The sequence below is a fragment of the Aphidius gifuensis genome, linkage group LG6, assembly GCF_014905175.1.
Source record: "Aphidius gifuensis isolate YNYX2018 linkage group LG6, ASM1490517v1, whole genome shotgun sequence".
NCBI lineage: Eukaryota > Metazoa > Arthropoda > Insecta > Hymenoptera > Braconidae > Aphidius > Aphidius gifuensis.
The window spans coordinates 15,338,341-15,359,606 of NC_057793.1; positions in this window are offsets into that span (position 1 = coordinate 15,338,341).

Genomic DNA, 21,266 nt, shown 5'->3' on the forward strand with positions numbered 1-21,266 from the left:
ATTTACATTTACAAATGAAAAACAATAGAAGAAGAAATTACCAGTGCAATAAAATTTTTAGTGGAAAAGAAGTCTTCATGCTTATACAAGTTGAATTCATAAAATTGAGCTGGTTAAGACAATAACTGAAAACGAAACTTGTGTATACTGTGATGAAGAATATGCAAATAAAACAAACTTGTATTATCACTATTCACATTGTCATCAAGTCTCAGAGTATCAAACTATAAATTGTCCATTCGTAGGTTGTGATGAATCTGTGAATATATATGAGTATACTTATTTAAAACTGAGAAAACACATTTGAAACAAGCATCATTATCCAGTGAAGATGGAAGAATTCGCTTTTCTTAATGATAATAGTGATTACAATGTTATTTGTTCATTTATTCATTTCATTAATAATAATTAGTGTGATATTTTCTAATATAAATTATATTTATTCATTGTAAAATATATTATTTATACAGATTTCATGGATTGGAAGGGTAGAGTTAAAACTAAAAAGGCTGCACCTTTATAATAAAAGATACAAAGAGCAGAGTTTTGGTAATTCCAACACCAAAAGACAATACATCTGCAACTGCAACTTTAAAAAATTCAAAACCACTGTATGTCCATCTATGATGGATGTTACAAGTGTTAAAGATCCTGACAATAATAATGGTTGCAGGACTCACGACAAGCTAAAATTTCCGATTATAAACATGGCGGCTATAAAAATAACCAAAAAGTAATTAAATTCACTAAATTATCACTGAATTAACTACTATTTACTGAATTGACTGCAAATCCGTGGTGTCTCGCCGTGACTGCAGAACAAGCTTGACACCACCAAGCTTGTTCTAAAATCACGGATTCGCGATAAATTTAGTAAATTTAGTTACTTTTTAGTGATTTTTATAGCCGCCATGTTTACAAGCGGAAATTTTAGCTTGTCATGAGTTCGCACCCTAAAATTGATGTCAAGTATTGGTTATTTGATTGTAGAAAACCCTTAATTTTCGAAAAAAAACTGTTTTTGAAATATTTCCATGTTAAATAAAGTGTATTTTATATTTTGTTATTTTCGGCTTATTAATATTTTTTTATTATTGTTTTATCAATTATCGATATTTTATATATTTTTCTATTGTTGTCAAGTGTATTCAATTTTAGAGCTGTGTGTTCACACGCAAGTTTTTGCTGCAATGCTTTATGCTTCATGAATGAGTGCCCTCATCGGTAAGTTTTCTCGCTCACTGACGAATCGAGTCTCCGCTCGGTCTCTACAACTTCACAGCTCTATGGTGTTATTCATTTTTCATTAGCAATCTACAATTGTAGCTACGAACAAAAGTATTTAGAAAAATGTAAATCGTGTTCATATGCAAATGTTTCCTTGTCACACGAATTTATGATAAATCTTTTAATACCAAATAAAAATAACACATCCACTTTACAAGAAACTTATCGATCAATCACTATCATTGTGGCACGAAGGGGTTGGTACATGTGTCGATTCTTTTAGATCACTTCTAAAATTCACATTTGTGGTTCTACCAAGAAGACTAGAAAGTAGAAGAGTCAACTCCGTACATTGGAAATGGGACAAAATATGTCCTGTACCTCGAGCTTCTTAAATTTGCCAATTTGGCGCTGATTGGGTTCTACGTATAATGTTAGTTATTTTGTCAGTTATTTCCGCAAAAATACTAGCTGGATAAAAATTGATAATTTGTTCGTTGCTAGCAAAAACTGGTGAAGTAATGCAAAAAATGCTTACATATTTTTTTTTTAGAACGAACAAAAATTAATACGGATGGTACCAAGTAATTTTATATACTTCTTAATATTATAGTTTTTTCTATCGAATGATTTAAGGACTTTACAAAAAGATGTGATATCTAAACAAAAAAAGAAACACAGTTTTTTTTACAAAAAGGAGCGTCAAGTATTCGAAATCCCCACTAATTATATGATTATAGTAATTTTATTTTATATTGATATTTATTAATTTTTTAGATACAAAAAGATATAATACCAAAATAAGTCAAGAAGGAAATATTTAACGCATATAATTAAGTCTTAATCTTTGACAAAATTTTATACTTGACCCCGCCCGGTCCTTCCCAAATAAAATTTAAAGACTTTCACACTAATGCAGATCTACTGAAATTTAGTAGTCGTTCACTTTCAAAATAAATGTATGCGCAGTCACAACCTTGCAACTTTATTATAGTAGTTTCATATAAAAAAGACAAGAATAGAGCGTGACAAGTGTGATTTTTTTGAAAATCTATGAAAAGTATTTGAATTATATTAAATTAATGTCGTAGAGCTCAAACGCACGACAAGCTAACTTTTGCTTGTAAACATGGCTGACGTAATTCTGAGTGATCTAAGCATGCGCAACACGTAAAATTACTAGAAAAATCACGATGGCTGGGGACATATTACTAGTTTTATGGGAATTAGGACGGCCATGTTTACAAGTTCGACACAACCCAACTTGTTGCGCGTGCTCAGTGCACTTTACAAGCGAAACTAGGCTTATCGTGAGTTTAAACCCTTAGCTTATTAGCATTGTAACTGAATTCATTTAGATTTTTTGGTGATATCTGGGAAAATTGCATAGTGGACACCACCTTTTACACCGTAAAATATATATTCGGCGCTCGTGTCATATTGTGTCATACGCATTTATTATTGAATTGTTGATTGACGAAATAAGTATATATATATATATGTATAGAGGTATATATATATATGTATATATATATTTTTTTAAACACGCCGGCAAGGTAACAAGATTGTACGCTGCCAGTCCTAGGCCTAGATAAAATGTGAAGGGTATATATATATAATAATGGATAATTGGAAAATACCATTAACTCTGTTGTCGAGACGTGTGTAGGCTTCAAATTTTATTTGGGAAGAACCGGGCGGGGTCAAGTATAAAATTTTGTCAAAGATTAAGACTTAATTATATGCGTTAAATATTTCCTTCTTGACTTATTTTGGTATTATATCTTTTTGTATCTAAAAAATTAATAAATATCAATATAAAATAAAATTACTATAATCATATAATTAGTGGGGATTTCGAATACTTGACGCTCCTTTTTGTAAAAAAAACTGTGTTTCTTTTTTTGTTCAGATATATTTATCACAACATTTTTTAGTTATTTGTGCAACTGAAAGAATTAAATCTTTATCATTAACAGATAAATTTAATATATTAAATCAGCAATTTCTTGAAGTGTTTTAAAATAAATGTAATTTGTTTCTGGTGATGTTATTGTTTTTTAACCATTGTATTTATTGCCCAAGATGCCCAACTTGTATTATTATTTAAAAATTCATGTTCACTTGTTATTTCTCCTTTTCTAAATACACAAATATATAATATAAATAATATAAATAATTAAATTAAAATAATACAAATAATAATAGCAATAAATAACATAAGATAACACAACATACTTGTAAAATACTTCCCAATCTTGCGGATTTACTGAACGATTACGAAATTCAGCAACAAGTCTTTTTCTTTTTGCTCAACATTACCACCAAGACTTGTTATACCAAGATCAAGGCCACCCAATAAATTATCATTACTACTTGATGTATTTATTATAAATTATCATTATTATTATTTTATTAATTTATTTAGTAAATATATATTGTTTTTATTATATATATAGGTATATATATTTTTTTTTTTTTGACGTTTAACGTGACAGTTCAACGACGTATTCTGGAGGTTATGAAAAATAATAAAATAAAATGCTGCAGTGCAGCCAATATGGCATCACCATTCACCCTTGTAAAGTTTTATACCATACCAACTGAACGAACAAAATGTAGTCGATTTGAGAAAAACGAAAAGACCGTAAATATCAATTATGCTTTAGATATATATTACTGCAACGGAAAAATCTGATTTTTTCTAAAAAAAAAGCTCGACATCGATTTATGGAATCATTACCAAACCTCAGCAGCCTCATTCAAGTCTATCATATTTTAATTAAATTTCTAATAGATTCGCGACGGAACGGGACAAAATATTTGATATATAATAAGGCACGGTAGTAGTAGTTAATCTCATCTCACACATATTCTCATCAACACACATACATTTCTTACTCATACTTGACTCGAGGCACTACCGTGCCTCTTGATATATATTAAACCAGGTAGGGTCAAGTTTAAAATTTTGTCAACAGTTAAGACTTAAGTATATGCATTAGAAATATATTTAATTCTTGACTTTTTTTAATACTACATCTTTTTGTATTAATAAAATAAAATAGCTAAACGATTTCGAATACTTGACGCTTCTTTTTGTTAAAAAAACTAGGTTTTTTTCTTCGTTATATTGTGTTCAATAAAAAATATCAAACATACAAAAATTTATACATACGTAAATGGAAAAAATCTACAGTTTTCAGCCGCTTTCTTATAAAATTGTTATAATAATGACAAAAAAAATATAAAAAATTTTTAGTATTTTCGATAAATTTATTTATAAGTGTTTGAAATGACAATATACTTTTGAAAATTTATTTTAAAATTATTATCAACAGTTTCTACTAATCATTAATATTTTTGTTTATAACGTTTTATTTTTTAGTAATAATTAATTAAAAAAAAAGATAGTCAAGTTCCCCAAGGTGCACCCTAAATGTTCCGTAGGATTTTTTATTTTTTTTCTTGCCGTCTACAAAAATATTGTAAAAAAAACAATTTGTGACACTACACGGAGAGAAAAAAATATTATGTTTTACTATGCTACTGTAGTACCGGTGGATGTTTTCGGATTTTTGATAAGATATAATATTTTTTTTATATTTTTTATTATTTATTTTATATATTTTAATAAAGGCACATAGTAAATTAAATCATTTGTAATCAAACTATGGAACAAGATTTTTTTTACTGAAGACATAGTCGAAAGTACTAACGAAATCTTTTTCTTTTAATAAACTGTAGATACAAAGTGCTATGTGTAAATTAATGTTTATTATGTTAGCATAGTAGAATTGACAATTGACGCTCGTTAAAATAATCATTCGGTACCTAAATTCGAACAATGTTATTTATACTACTCATCAATTTTAAAAAATACGATTCCCGATTTAATTTTTATTGTGTGTTTTATATTAATTACGATATTTGAAGCGAATTTTACTATGTTCACATGGTAAAAAATGCAGAAAGACGAAATATCAAACAAAAGAGTCAATTTTACATCAATTCCAGTTTAGTCCCGTAGCTGAGCGGTCTAAAGCGTATCCGACACCACGTCAATACATACTTCGCCGGTTCGATCCCCGGTCAGAGTGTGAAAAAAAAAAAAAAAAAAACAAAAACAAAACAAAACAAAAGCTTCTGCGTTAATAATACAACAGAAAAAAAAACGACAAATTTTTAAAATATTTTTTTAATCAAGTGTATTTTTGACTATACAACATAGTACTTTTTATTTTAAACATGGCCATTTTTACGATTGAGTATTATGATACTTACTACGTTCGATTAAAATTCTTAAACATAGTAAAACTCACTGTTTACATGATAAATGTTGCTAAATTTCCCAAAACATCCACCAGTACTATAAAACATAGTAAAATCCAGCGTTTTTTTTTAGTAAAACCTAATATTTTTTTCTCTCCGTAAACATATCGTTAAATAAAAAAAAAAATAAAAGACCGAAAAATTTGAAAAAAATAACGTAGAGTCAGATGAAGCGTCGTCGATTAAAACATTGCCGGAATTGATCGGTCAATATTTGGAATTGCGCCATGTCCAAAAATCGGCATATTAAATATAATAAGGCCCAAAAAGTAAAAAAAAAATATCATGTCTGTTTTTGGAAAAAAAAAAAAACCTAAATTTGTTTTAACATTGACTAATTCGGTTCAGCGGTTCAAAAAATATTGAAAAAAGACAGTTTGTGACACTACATATCGTTGAATAAAAAAAAAAATAAACGACCGAAAAATTTGAAAAAAATATCGTAGAGTCTACAGATGAAGCGTCGTCGATTAAAACACTGCCGGAATTGATCGGTCAATATTTGGAATTGGGCCATGTCCAAAAATGGGCATATTAAATCTAATAAGGCCCCAAAATTGGAAATAAATATTACGATTGCTTTTGGCCAAAAAAAATAAAGAAAATGAGCATCTCACAAGCCAATTCGATTCAGGACTTTACGTTTTATCTCAAAATAACAAAAAGTCACAGAAAAGCGAAAACATAAGTGTCCTACGGAACACTAAAAAGATAAGTGTTATTATTATCAATAAATTAATATCTGTATTTATATAAAACTATTGAGCGATCAGTTGATTTTAAATATGACTTTCCTGTTTAATCTTTTTGTAAAATATTATGAATGTTCTCAATTATTATTAACTTTAAGTATCTCAGATGTTCGATTATTTGATTATATCTAAAATATTGATTGTTATGATATAAAACTTTATGTTTCTACGTACAATAAGTTACTAAATATGAATTAAACGAAAATTTTGCTATTGAATATAACTTTTTTTTTTTTGATTTTCATAAATGATTAACTATTCTTATTTTTTATAATTATTAATTTTTGTAAAACTAAATTCAATTTATCTTTTTGGTAATTATAAAGATAATATATCGAATTTATCATCCCGAGATGAAAAAATTGAGGTATTTTGACGAAACACAATTGTGTTTGATACTTGAAATTGTGTTTCTGAGTGCCATTAAAAGTACTTTTCGAATACCGATTGAAAAGTATTTTTAGCAGGATAATTATGTTTGATGAGTATTTGAAATACAATTGTATCCGGTTAAAATACTTGCTCGGGATACTCAAATATACAATTGTATCCGGTTAAAATACCTGCTGATTATTTGAAAAAAATAATTCCAACAAGAGTGCGTTTTATATATATATTTTTTTACATAAAATCGTTTCTACCCGGGTTTGATCCCACGTTTTCCTAATTACTAAACCTACACTCTACCGCGAGACTATTTTTTCAGGTTAATAAAATTTGAAATTTTGCTCACATAAGCTACGAGGTCTATACAAATATAATTTGTTTAAAAAACTAAAAAAGAGATTCACTATCGTTATTTTAGATTACGACTCGATTCAGTTGACTATACATCCTTTCCTTATCAACATTTGCCATAATTAATTATAGTTAAATAGCTATTGGCAAATGTATGTAAGAAAAAGATGTGGTGTCTACAGCATGATTACTAGAATAAATTGGAAATGTTAATATAAGGATAGAAAAAATTATTAAATAATTATTATTTAATTCATAAATAAATTATTTAACTCTAAAAATAATTGGAGTTTATTATATAATACGGTGCTATGATATTGAAATTTTTCTAAGTCCAAAAACTGGAATATCAGAATACTTTTCAAAGACTTTTAAAATACTCAAACATATAAAATACCTGTCAGGGATAATTGTATCCGAGAACCGATATTCGAGCTCTTCATTTACTTCTTTCATAATACCACCAAAATATCGAAAATACTCATAAGTAATCTCACAATACCTCATAAACATCGCCGGATATAATTCAAACACTATAAAATATCAATAATACGCGGTCAAAAATTGAATTTTTGGTTTTATCATAAAAATTAATTGTTACAATGAAAATTTTATGTTTTCATAATTTATTGTTGATCTTTAGATGAATTGAAACTATACTTTTGAATATGATTTATCATATTGAAAAATTCATATTAATAAAATAAAATTTCTCAGCCATAATCAAATTATATCAATTACCTGATAAATTTAATTATTTATCTCTTGTCATGAGTGCTTGTTGTGGATATTCCTTCCGAAATCAGTGACCGTGGTGTAGTGCCTTCGTGATAGGATGCCACCACTCGTATAAGACTTTCATGAAAAGTTTTTGAAGTGAAACTTTTTTTTGGAGGGTAGGTAGAAAAAAAATTCGTCACAAAAATGATGGAATAGGAGACAGAAGTAGTGTAACGGAAACTGAAACAGAAACTGAAACGGAAACTAAAACGTTGAAAAAAACACAGTATACATATAGCATAGGCAAAGCAACATGAAACGTTGCATGAAACGTGGAATGAAACACAGTATACATATAGCACAGGCAACGCAACATAGAACGTTGAATGAAACGTTGCATGAAACGTAGAATGAAACACAGTATACATATAGCAGGGGCAATGCAGGACCCGTATTCACAGGGCAAGTTTTATACAATTTAGGGCTTTTTTTGCAACTGATGGCGCTTATAAAATTTTTTTTATATAGATTTTACATATAAAAAATCTAAAAGCGCCACCGGTGGATGGAAAAAGCCCTAAATTGTAATGCCTTCTGAATACGGGTGCGGCATGAAATACATGTAAGTATAGTATAGCTTGAGAGAAAGAAAAAAGAAATGGGCATGCGCATAACTGAAAAAAAAAATATATATATCGCTAAATAGTAGTATAGTTTCATGGTTGTCATCAGTTGTCATAGCCGGCACCATAGCATTATCATTGTCGAATATTTAGAATATCAGTTGTTGTATTTATATTTTTTGTAAGCTATTATTATCAAATTTTTGTTTCAAAAATTATTTTTATTTTATACTAGTCAGCCGTGTCCGGCTGCGCCGGACTTACGGATATATGTATTTTTAATTCTCCAAAAAATTAAAAACATAAAAAATATAGAGAAAAAATTTCATTTTTACATCCTGATAAATTAGAAAACAACATAAGGAACTAATGCATTATTTTTATTCTGTTCTTACCGGAAAAATATATCGTTCGATCAAAAAAAAACCCAGGACATAATGAAAAAATTTAATTTCTACATTCTCGTGAACCGGAAACTGAAGCAATATTTTTAATCTCCTCTTTTTTGGAAAATATATATATTTTTAAGAAAAACCCTGAAGATAATTGCAAAAATCATTTTGACCTCCTGGTGATCGTAAAAGGTAATCTGAGTAATGTTTTCGTGGACTGAAACCCTCCTGAACTTAAACTAAATATCTATGTCAAATTTCATGTCAATCGGTCCAATAGTTTACGTGAAACTGCGTTCCCACGGCCATGTCTTTTTACTGCATAGATATACATGATACTATAATATAGGTTCATGAGTACATATATAAAAATATAACAATAAAAAATAGTATATTAATCTCTTTCCGTTTAATATGGACGCAAAACGTTGTAAAATGACGGAAAAATTGTCTGTATCATCACAAATCTCTGATGAATCTAAAATGAGGGATAATGAACCCAACAAATTGAATGTTGATCAAAATAATGGAAACAAAAATGGTCATATTAATACTTATTTTTTAACACTTAATTCAAAATGTAATCCAAAAATAATATTAATATAATAGGTATTCTTGAAAAATCAAAAACCGATCTAACTCTATTATTCGTCGAGGCTCAAGTTTCAACTGATCAAAAACCCCAGGAAAATCCTGCGAAGAAATCAAGACCATTAAGTACTGAACATGTACGACAATATCGTGATAGACAACTTAAAAAAAAATTACAGGAAAACCCTCATGCTCTATTAGCTTCAACATCTTCACCTGTTCCAAGCACTCAACGTTTACGGCAATACCGTGCTAGACAACGTGAAAAAAAAATTACAGGAAAATCCTGATGTCATATCAGCCCTAACACTTACAATTTTATCAAGTACTGAATGTTCACAGCGATATCCTTCTAGACAACGATAATTCATAACAAACAAAATAAATAATAAATTGTTAATAAAATGCTCAATAATATAAATACCGACCGTAATATAAATTGTTAAAAACAACAGAAAAATCAATAAAAAAAACTTATAGAGTCATAACCGCAATCACTCCAAAAGATGTTTTACTTCCCCCGCGCGTACTAGCAACACGCATAATTTTTTTTTTTCTTTATCTTCTAGTGCTGATGAAACATTCTGACAAAAGAATTAAAAATTACAATTGTAATCAATTTTAGTTCACTTTTGCTGAAACAGATAATAGATATTGAAGATATAATAATAGAAAATGTTTTAAGGCAGTATGTCAAAATATTGAAAAAAAATTCCCTCTCACAGATTTTGATCAAAGAAGGCTTATTTTTTAAGTGAAATAAAATATATTTTATCAAATTTTTTTTGTAATTTTCTACCACGATTTGACCGAGATAATTAGGGTCAAAGTTGACAACAATTGAACACTTTAACACACAAGCATAGGAAGCATCAGCACGTTTTCACTTCTATTGAAAAAACGCTCTCACAGAAAACCTTTATTTTACTACAGCTTATACTTCTTTTAATAACAAAAATGATTTTAAAAAAATCATCGATTTCTACCACGAATTTTAAAAGTTACTAATTATTTAAGACGAAAATTTAGGGTCAAAAACAGTCAAAAAGTACCAGGCGAAGCATTGAAAATCTGCTGAAGTAGTATTAGTGTGTGTAAATACGAGGCGCCCTCACTTATATTTCTAGAGACGCGTCAGTAAAGTATACAAATTTTAGACATTAGAGGGCACTTATTATTTTTTTAAGCTATGGTTACAAGGGTGCCTCTTTAAACCCAAAGAGTTATCCTACCTTGGGACTTACATACTGCCTTAACAATGATCGTTATGACACAATTAATTATCCAAGAGTAATATCATTGCTTTTTTTTTATACCTTATTGTTATTGGATAAATGTATTTTGTTTGTAATGAGATGGAGTGGCATAACGCAAATTTCCGCTACTGCATCTTTTACTGCGCACATGAGTCCGATGACGCTCAAACTTGTACGAGCACCACAAGAAAAAATTTAGTTTGTAAAATGTAAAATAAAAAAAAGATAGTCAAGTTCGCCAAGGTGCACCCTGAGTGTTCCGTAGGATTTTTTATTTTTTTTCTTGCTGTTTACAAAAATATTGTATAAAAACAGTTTGTGACACTACATATCGTTAAATAAAAAAAAAAAATAAACGACCGAAAAATTTGAAAAAAATATCGTAGAGTCTACAGACGAAGCGTCGTCGATTAAAACATTACCGGAATTGATCGGTCAATATTTGGAATTGCGCCAAAAATGAGCATATTAAATCTAATAAGGCCCGAAAAGTAAAAAAAAATATCATATCTGTTTTTGGAAAAAAAAAAAAACCTAAATTTGTTTTAACATCGACTAATTCGGTTGAGCGGTTCAAAAAATATCGCGAAAAAACAATTTGTGACACTACATATCGTTGAATAAAAAAAAAAATAAACGACCGAAAAATTAAAAAAAAATATCGTAGAGTCTACAGATGAAGCGTCGTCGATTAAAACATTACCGAAATTGATCCGTCAATATTTGGAATTGGGCCATGTCCAAAAATGTGCATATCAAATCCAATAAAGCCCCAAAATTGGAAATAAATATGACCATTGTTACGTCTTGCTATCAATATTATAAATAAATAAATCAATGAATTATTTTAGCAAAATCAACATTTTACTTGTTTCTCACAATATTATATTTTTTATTTTAAATTATTTTTGCAAACCGTAGTTCAAAGTCACCTTAGCTACTCGATATTTTACATCCGTTGACGTTACAAATAATTCTCTAAGTAAATTATTAAATGCTGACTATCGTGGGACAGGTAAATTATAATTGGTCAAAGATGTTTCCACCTAAGATCATCCCTACTTTTTAATTTAATTTTTATGGGAATTATTATTTTAGAATTTAAGGAGCTTCACTCTTGCGACAACTTTTGTTTGGACAATATCTAAATTAATTCTTAATTCTATATTTTATTACTTAAATATTACAATCAATTGAACTTTTAATTTTCTAATAAATAAAATTTTAAAAGTGAATTTAAATTAAATAATCTTTGTGTTTCAATTGTTATTTTTCCGTTTATAAATTGACTGTTCCTAATATTAAAAATATATTGACTGTGACATTTTTCCGGGGTGCTGTTTTTCTGTGCTATGAGTTTGTGTTACCTATTGGATTATTCTAAATTATCAACATCATCAGGCGACCATCCAGATTGACACGCTCTCTATAATTTAATTTTGGATAATCCACAACAACAAGGTAGAATCTACAAAAATTACACATTCCCTCCTAACCCGTTACCCTGTAGGGAATAACAAAACAAGAGGATTTTTATAAAATATGTTAAATATCAGGCTCATTAATTTTTATTATTGTCAGTTTATTATATTATTATTTTTTTTGTCAAACGTTCTTTCTTCTTTTTGCTATTTCATAGTTCAAATAAATTAATTAGCCTGGTACGTAACACCATTGATTCTGGCCAAAAAAAAAAAAAAGAAAATGAGCATCTCACAAGCCAATTTGATTCAGGACTTCTCGTTTTTTCTCAAAATAACAAAACTCCACAGAAAAGCGAAAACATAAGTGTCCTACGGAACACTAAAAACTTCACTTCAAGTCCGGCCACCATTGAATGCGTCCGCAAAATAAAACTCGTAAAATTTTATCTTGGTGACGTGGCCTTGCCACATCACAAATACTTGAAAAATGAATTGTTTAATAATTCATAATTCATCATATAATTTAAATGTTGAAATAAATAGTTTAAATAATAATAAATCAAAATTTGAGTTCTATTTTATTTAAAGTATTCAAATAAAATCCTAAACAATAAATTAAAGTAATTTGGTGGAGTTTATTAACAGTTAACCGACAAGTAATGGGCCGACAAAAAACAATAATTGTAGCTGATTGTACTTGGATTGTAGGTGATTGTAATATATTTAATTTTGTTTGTCAACCCCCTCATTAATTTTAATTAATTAATGAATATTTGGAGTTGCCAGATAGCCGACAATTTATAATTTTCAAATGGCTGATATTTTTATAGTAATAAGATGCTTAATCGATAGCAAATCGTTTGTACATCATTATTTTTTGTTTGTCATAGTTCAATAATTTTTATTTTTTTAAATATTATTTAAAAACCATTGTACTATTCATCCCCCTGTTAATTAGTACTTGCGCATGCGCGACCAAATGTCATGTTGGTGTTGGGAAATGTTGAGGATTAATAAAAATGTGTACAATGATAAACAATAACATTTTTTAAATAATCAACAACTAAGTAAATATCAAATTACTATCTTATCAATTCATTATAGTATTTAATAAAAAAAAATAAATCAAACTTCAATATCTGTTCTTTTTTATCACTGTAACCGCGCATCCGCAAGTACTAATTAACAGGGAGGTTAATAGTACAATGGTTTTTAATTAATATTTAAAAAAATAAAAATTATTGAACTATGACAAACAAAAAATAATGATGTACAAACGATTTGCTATCGATTAAGCATCCTATTACTATAAAAATATCAGCCATTTGAAAATTAGAAATTGTCGGCTATCTGGCAACTCCAAATATTCATTAATTAATTAAAATTAATGAGGGGGTTGACAAACAAAAGTAAATATATTACAATCACCTACAATCCAAGTACAATCAGCTACAATTATTGTTTTTTTGTCGGCCCATAACTTGTCGGCTAACTGGTAATAAACTTTGGTGGCAAAAGTTTGAATATTAATAAAAAATAAAATGCTATAAAAACCACATGTTACAACTGGCTCCCAACATAGAGGCTCGACCATGAGGTGAGAAAAAGAGAAAAATATGAATATTTGATTGTATAAAAGACATCTTCAAGAGAAAAATAAAATAAAATAGTATAAAAAACCACATGTTACATGTTTATTTTTAGGGAATTTTAATTTCTTATTGTTTTCGCTTTTCATCTGGACCCCCCCCCCCCCCGAAAACTTTCTAAGTTCTTTAATCTAAATACGATAAATATGGGAAACATTTAAATATGAAGGAAAATATAGAAAAATCACTGAATATGAAGAAAAAAACGATAAATATAGAAAAATATCAGTGAATATTAAGGAAAAATTACGGAATATAAAGAAAAATACGATATATATGGAAAAATGTCAGTAAATATAAAGAAAAAAGGGCTAAATATAAAGAAAACTTTTATAATTATGGGAAAATATCAGTAAATATGAAGGAAAAATCACTGAATATGGGGAAAAATACGATACATATGGGAAAATATCAGTAAATGTGAAGAACAATGTAGAAAAAAATAGAAAAATATCAAAGAAAAATCAGTGAATATAAAGAAAAAAACAATAAATATGGGGAAATATCAGCAAATATAGAGGAAAAACTACTAAATATAAAGAAAAAATTGCTGAATATGAAGAAAAAACCGATAAATATGGAAAAATATCAGTAAATATAAAAAAAAGGGGTAAATATGAAGGAAACTCTCATAATTATTTATTTATTTATTTATTTATTTATTTAATGATCGTTTTGAAGAGCCCAATAGTAGTTAAACCATAGAAGGGCTGCAGTGGTATGACATAGTAACATAGTTAAATAATAATTTGTACAATTTAAATTACTTATGATAATTTTTGTAGATAATTGTCTAGTTCACAAAGATTATTGAATAATATTAATAAAATTAATAATAACCTTAATACATAATTATCTAATCAATAGTATAACCTATACATTACAAAGCTACCTTCAGACATTCTTTAACAAATCCTGGAGATATATTTTTTAATTCCATTATTCTATTAAATAGCATAGTTTTACGACACACTGTGTTGGTAATATCAACCATTCTGTTAAGAGGAGTTGAAGTATTTACATTTTCACAAAACAATAGAAAAATATCAGGGAAATATCAGTAAATATCAAGGAAAACTTACTGAATATAAAGAAAAATACGATAAATATGGAAAATATCAGTGAATATGAAGAAAAATCACTAAATATGAAGAAAAATACGATACATATGGGAAAATATCCGTAAATGTAAAGAAAAATGTAGTAAAAAATAGGAAAATATCGAAAAAAATCAGTGAATATAAAGAAAAAAACGATAAATATAGGAAAATATCTGCAAATATGAAGGAAAAATTACTGAATATAAAGAATCCGATCATTATGGGAAAATTTCAGTGAATATGGAAGAAAAATTACTGAATATAAAGAAAAATACGATATATATGGAAAAATATCAGTAAATATAAAGAAAAAGTCGCTGAATATAAAGACAACTCTGATAATTATGGTAATATATCAGGGAAATAATAAGAAATATCAATGAAAACTTACTCAATACAAAGAAAAATAGAATAAATATGAGAAATACAAGTAAATATGTAGGAAAAATTACTGAATATGAAGAAAAATACGATACATATGGGAAAATATCAGTAAATGTAGAGAAAAATGTAGTAAAAAATAGGAAAATATAGAAGAAAAATCAGTGAATATAAAAAAAAAAACGATAAATATAGGAAAATATCTTCAAATATAAAGGAAAAATTACTGAATATAAAGATGAATTCGATCATTATGGGAAAATTTCAGTGAATATGGAAGAAAAATTACTGAATATAAAGAAAAATACGATATATATGGAAAATATCAGTAAATACGAAGAAAAAATCACTGAATTTAAAGAAAAACCGATAAATGTAGAAAAATATCAGGAAATCTGGAGAAAAAAGCGCTAAATATAGAGACAACTCCGATAATTATGGGAAAATATGAAGGAAATATGAGTAAATATCAATGAAAACTCACTCAATACAAAGAAAAATAGGATAAATATGAGAAATACAAGTTGTAACTGATTTTTCCACCGATAAAGTAGAAGCCTCAGTTACTATGGGATCAACGAGGATTTCTCACCATCCTCCTCTCTTACCGCCAGGAGGGAGCCAGCTGGTGTATAACGGCAACCAACGGACCGTGGGGTAATTTCGGGAGCAATGGCCGCCGACGGCCATTTCGGTAGCGACTAGTTCAGTAAGAAAATGGTAGAGGGGCGCGGTCCACCATATTAGTTCCAAAACGTCACTCTGGCACCATTACTAAAATGTATATTGTTTTTAGTATTGGCCGGGAGCGTAATAACCTCACCCCGCGGCGGCGGTTATTACCGTGATCATTAACTTTGGTTTAACTCACTCGCACAACCTGAGTCAATACGAGAGCGAGGATATTCGTACCTCACAGGCTTTACCAAATATCCTCCTATTGTCTATTCACTCTAGTGCACCAAGTAGTCGAACATAAAGTCCATCCGCAGCCACGCTGGTCTTACGCCGGACCACTCTATGCATTTGACTACTCGATTATAGGTTACCCTGACAGTAAGTAACCACACTAGAGCGAGAGAGCGAGTGATATACAACGTCCTACCTATACAGCATAGCGACATCGTAAATCACCCCCGAGAGCATGCACCACGCATCGGGAGCTTGGTTGGACTCATCGGTGACATCAACTAGTTCCATCCTAGGACCCAGTCGACGTCATCGTCTAAGTCGGCTAACTCCACCAAGGAGTCATGCCAGCTTCACCAATGATATCAACTAGCTCCTCCATAGGAGCATGTCGACATCACCAAGTCACCAGCCAACTCCACCAAGGAGTCAGCTAGCTTCATCGGAAGCCAACCACGGACTGTCACCAGTCCCGGTGCCATCAGCCAGCTCCGAGAGCCGGCCGACGACTGGCAGTGAGATGCCAGCGATCACCAGTTTTATGGACTCTCTATCCCCACTCCCGTTTGACCCACTCCATACGACCATCTGTGCGCACACCTCGATGCGACTCTCCGGTGGGAGTGTCGAAGTAGGGGATACGAATCTGTCGTAGCCAGGGTAGGAATCCGGATTATCCACTCGTGGTGGATGTCTACCAAGTCAACACTGACATTCAGGCGAAAATGGATGTCACTACCGAGGCCACTCACAAACCGGTGGTATTAATTAGCGTCTTAGTCGATAAAACCCCTCAGACCAGACCTCTAATTATTTTCGGGAGCGCGAGATCTGCCAAATCTCGTTACAAAGTAAATATGTAGAAAAAATTACTGAATATGAAGAAAAATACGATACATATGGGAAAATATGAGTAAATGTAAAGAAAACTGTAGAAAAAACGATAAATATGGAGAAATATCAGTAGATATGAAGGAAAAATTACTAAATATAAAGAAAAAATCGCTGAATATAAAGAAAAGTCCGATTATTATCAGAAAATATCAGGGAAATTTCAAGAAATATCAAGGAAAACTCCTTGGATATAAAGAAAAATACGATAAATATGGAAATTATCAGAAAAAAATATGTCAATATCAAAGAAAAATCAGTAAATATAAGAAAAATTACGATAAATATAGGAACATATCAATTAAGTTCTCCCCCCCCCCTCCAACCATAGTAGATCCGTCGAAAATCCCTTAATTAATCTAAACACGATGAAATTGGAAAATATCGGGGAAACATCAGTAAACATAAAGAAAAATATAGAAACATATAGCAAAATATCATGAAAAAAATCACTGAATATAACGAAAAATATGATAAATATGGAAAAATATGAAAGAAAAAAACCACTAAATATATATAAAAAGATATGATTTCAATTATGTTACCCCCTCTTGATATTCGAATGGAAATCTAAGAGAAATTATCAAATAAATCACAAAAAAAAAATAAAAATAAAATGACAAGTTTAAAAAAAAACAGAAGAAAATAATACAATATATGTGACCTAAGATATAATATTGTGGAGAATAATCAGAATCCATTTCAGTCAAATTAAAAACATTATATAATAACCAAAAATTAATGACATAAAAATAAAAACAAAATTAATGCAACAACATCACATCATCAATAGAAAAAAAAAAAAACATCTATCATTTTTAACCAATTTGAGAACAGATACAAAGAAATTTTTGAAATCATAAGCCAATAAAATCGAAATGAGTAAAAGAAAACAAGAAGGGAACAATCCAGAAATGAAGAAAAAAAAATAAAACTGAGTGATAAAAACACAACAAAAAATACATTAATGAATAAGAAAATTACAAAATAACAGATTTAAAATTAAACACAATATGGTAAGTCAAAAATTAGGAATGAATATAATTTACGTAAAAAATTAAATTAAAAATTCAATACAGTGATACAATTCGAGCACGAATTATAAATAAAAGTGAAATAAAGGAATGGAAGAACGAACGAGGAACTGGTAAAAAATTTACGATGGATATATGTGATGAGAGTGACAAAATAAGATGTATTTTTTTTTCGGAGAAGCTGCAAATGAAGATCATGGATTGATTGAGGTACCGTTATCAATAAAATGTATAAAACGAAAAGGAAAATTATTAACATATGATAAATTATTAAATATTCAAGTTGAACAAAATATATATGATCACTGAAGGATTAGTGAAAAAAGTTAATAACCAAAAGATAATAAACAGAGGCTAATTTGAAATTTGAAGACGATGAGAAAAATGAAAATATACTAAAGATTAATTTCGAATTGAAAAAATACAAGAAATCATCTAGCAAATAATTCATGTGCAGGTAAAATTATTTTAGCGAAAAAAAAAAAAAAAAAAAAAAAATTTCAATGCTGAGAATGTTATTATATAAATATCACCGCAGTCATAATAGCAATAAATGAAGTAGAATTTATATATGCAATGACAGGACGGTTATTAAAAAAAAGAACAATAATATTAGCAGACGATTATGAAGTAAAATAAAATTTGAATAAAAAAAATTTAATAAACCAAGTAAAGATACTAAATTTACTAAAGAAAATATGGAAGGAACAAACAAAATGATAAATAATTTTGAGTTGTAACAGTAATCATTGTAACAATAGAGAATAAAATAAATTTGTAATTACGAATTTCAATCGAGAAATTAAAATTTCCCCCGTAGGGCAGGCATAGTTGCTTCAGCAACTGTTTCATCATTTTTTTAAATGAATTCTCATTGATTACTGCCTGAATTTTTACGAGCTTGCTTGTCCACTTATGATGATGCTGAGTTGCATGCATTCGGTATGCCATTTAGAACAAAATAAAAAAGAAATACTTAGGTAAAATTTTTTTTGGGTACAATGTTATTATACTGAATCCTTTGGCTATTTTTTTTATTCAGCCGTCGGTGCTTTCTCAAATTTGTCAGTTAACTCAATATTAATGACTGCGAATTAGTGTTTTGCATGTCATCATGAAAGACAAATTGGATAAAAAAAAAAAGCTACTTTCAAATTTTACAATTGAGGAAATTAAAAAGATTATCGATGTAAAAGTATAATAGTGAGATGTTATGATTGACCTCCAGTAAACAAGCAAGATTTCTTCTTGAACCTATTGGTTGTTTTGATAAATTTATATTATCACTGCTGGTTGAACAGGCTCGGTTTTGACGGTTGCTCATTTCGAAACTTTTAGACTGTTTTATTAAAAATCACAATATAATGATTAATTTAAAATTCTTTTTTTGTCGATAAAAAAACCTTAGAACAAATCTAACCTTGTCTATCTGTACCTAAGATAACCTGGCCGACAACAAATGAATAATCAGAACTCATAACTCCATAACAAGGTCTTTCATTGAATTATTTATTTCGAGAACCGGCGAAATAATAAATTTCGTTACAAATCATAAATAAAATCAATTGTTACTACACCTCCCAGATAAAATTTCATGTGCAGCAGACGTCGGAGGACGTGTGATTTTGCCATTGAAACGTCAGGTGGACGTCTGCTCAGATGTCTCACAGACGTAACAGTGTTACGCTTTAGGACCTCAAATAGACGGCAAAAAAATAAGATATATCTTATTGTTATATTGGATGTATATATTGTAAATTACTGTATAGGTAAGAAATAGGTTTTATTAACATTTTGGAAGATAATGTTATGGTAAGATGTAAGCGTTATTATTTTGAAATAGTATTTTCTTAAAATTTATCCAACATGAACCGTAGCAGTGGTTCTCAAACGCTTTTTAAGACAATAAAAAAAAAATTTCCTATGAATATATTTAAGGCGGTATGTCAGAATATTGAAAAAAAATTCTCTCTCACAGAATTTGACCAAAGAAGCCTCATTTTTTAATTGAAATAAAGATCTATTTTATCAAATTTTCTTTGTAATTTTCTACCACGATTCAAGTGAGATAATTAGGGTCAAAGTTGACAACAATTAGCACTTTTTACACACGCATAGGAAGCATTGTCACGTTTTCCCTTCTATTGAAAAAACGCTCTCACAGAAAACCTTCATTTTACTACAGCTTATATTTCATTAAATTACGAAAATATTAAAAAAAAAAATCATTGATTTCTACCACGGATTTTGAAAGTTATTAATTATTTAAGACAAAAGTTTAGAGTCAAAAAGTACCGGGCGAAGCATTGAAAATCTGCTGAAGTAGATTAGTGTGTTTAAATACGAGCCGCACACACTCATACTTCTAAGTAGTATACATAGGAGAGTTCTGGACCAGCCCCCTGCTGTGCCCCCCTTCCCCCCGCGAAACCCGCGACCCCCACTGTGATTCGCCGGTGATTTCCCGGAATCCGCGAGGGCCCATCCCAGGGGTCCGCGAATTAATTAATTAGAGCATCGTCACCATGGGGGGTCCTGATTTAATTTTGTAAGGTTACCCAATGTATTTCTATTATTATTATTATTTTTATTATTATTATTTTTATTATTATTATTTTTATTATTATTATATTATTTATTTATTTTATTTATTTATTTATTTATTTTTTTCATAGGAGGCCATCTTGAATTTTTAAATTTTTAAATGCCCGCGGAATATGCCGGTAAAATAGTTTTCAATTTTTTTCAATTTTTAAATTTTAAATGCCCGCGGACTATGTCGGTAAGATAGTTTTTCATTCTCTGCAAGAAGGCGCTGCATTCTTGCAGCATATTCCATCTTGAACTCTATTTTATTCTATGGCTACCGATTTTCCAACGTTTTTCCTAAACGATTTTCTTTAAGTTCGGTCCTGTGTGTGATGCGGTTATTTGATAAAGGTTTTAAAGAAAAAAGTAAAATGAGTGGAAGAAATAATAAAAGGGTAAGTCATTCATTTTTTATTTTATCAATTAATTTATTTTCTATTCTATTGTTTTTCTGTTTCTATTTATTTATTGGTGTGGTTTTTTTTTTTTTATAATACTTTATCTTTTCTGAACATGTGCTTGAGAATTGCATCATCAAGCACGTGTTCTAACCTTTCTTTTTTTTGTTTCTTTTATTAATTTTATATTTTATTGTATTTTCTTTTAATTTATTTTATTTTATTTATTCTTTTTATTTAATAAATTTGCAGTCTTTTTA